Source organism: Mus pahari, chromosome 19 (genome assembly GCF_900095145.1).
Source record: "Mus pahari chromosome 19, PAHARI_EIJ_v1.1, whole genome shotgun sequence".
NCBI classification, from domain to species: domain Eukaryota; kingdom Metazoa; phylum Chordata; class Mammalia; order Rodentia; family Muridae; genus Mus; species Mus pahari.
This window is the reverse complement of record NC_034608.1, coordinates 9,888,699-9,890,212: the sequence shown is the minus strand read 5'-3', so window position 1 is coordinate 9,890,212 and position 1,514 is coordinate 9,888,699. Positions and strand designations below refer to the sequence as shown.

At 37.6% G+C, this 1,514-nt stretch overlaps 1 pseudogene; it reads right to left on the bottom strand.

Annotated features, from left to right (window-relative positions):
* Positions 1-905: 905 nt before the first annotated feature.
* On the bottom strand, positions 906-1,273 carry LOC110337162 (annotated as a pseudogene).
* Between the last annotated feature and the right edge of the window lie 241 nt (positions 1,274-1,514).

Sequence of the window (1,514 nt, the reverse complement as noted above, 5' to 3'; positions counted from 1 at the left end):
GGGGGGGGGGGGGGAATAGGGAACTTTCGGGATAGCATTTGAAATGTAAATAAAGAAAATAATAATAAAAAATTTAAAAAATATCTCTATAAAACAAGGAGTTTTACTGCTTCAAATTATTCATGATGACAATCATTTTTCATAATTCTTCCCAAAGCAGCAGAGTTTCACAAAAGGCCAAAAAATGGCAAATGACTTCAAATGAGCAAAACAAGATAATATAAAGATACATTTAACAGAACAAAGGAGGAGTGGGAGGGTAGGGGAGTAGAGGTGGGGGGAGGGGTATAGGAAACTTTTGGGATAGCATTTGAAATGTAAATAAAGAAAATAATAAAAAATAAAATAAATTAAATTAAAAAAAAAGAACTATGTACTCATTCTGTTTACACACAATGTATTAGACCTGCTTAGAATTAACTGACCTTGACAGAAAACAGCAATGTAATCAATCTTACTATGCTTTGGGCTCCCAGTGTAATTAACTTTTACAAGCTAAGATAACTGGATAGCTTTAATATTGTTCAATGCTGTTCAATAAATACAGAGATCAGAAATCCAAAAAAAACCTATATATTCTATGGAAATAACTGATATACAAAGAAATAGCTTTTAGCCCACAGTGAAACTTTAAATTCCCAATTAATTAAAATCTGAAGTGATGACTTTATTGTTGAAAGACACATTAAACTTGATTTCAGGATGAGACTTGACCATTTGACTTCTATACAAATGACTGACTATATAAACTACCAAATTTAAGCAGTCGTGTAGCAAGAAAATAACTTGCAGAAATAATTATTCAACCAGTACTGATACTTAAAACTTCCAAAGATTTTTCTGTGCACAACAAATGTGGAAATATTATGTCAGAATTTTATCTTAAATGGCTACTGCTATACTTTCTACTTCAGGATGAGAGGGCCCACGTTATCGCCTGTCAATTCATTATGCTTATTATGGGATCCATCACAGGCAGGAAATGTCTTGGACCTACAATAAGACTCAGATCTTCATTATCTTTTTCTTGGGATTTTCCTTTTGTATCTTAAGATTGATCAAGCTGTCCTTCTGTTGCTTCTTCTTTTGTGAAGAATGGGCACACTGCGAGGAAGCCCAGAAGCACAGGAAGGTGCCCCAAAGAAAGGGCAGTAAACGGACCCAGTTTGAATCTGTGAGGTGAGCAAACTGGGTAATGCTGTCGGGAACGGTAATGCTTGAGGTAGGCTGACAGCTGTACCTTCAAGATGCAGGCCACGCTATCCAGCACCATCCTGCCGGCCGCCGTATCAGCTGCCTGGCTTCTGCCCTCTCTCTGATTCTTTTGCATGCCTTTGCAATCCTTTCCCCTAACTGGGCTGCCTCATTTAGCCTCAGTAAGAGAAGATGTCCCTAGTCTTGCTGCAACTTGATATATCAAGGTCAGTAGATACCTATGGGAGACCTCCTGTTTTCTGAAAGAGAAAGAGAGGAGGGTATGGTGGAAGGAATATTAGGAGGGGAAAGTGTTCTGG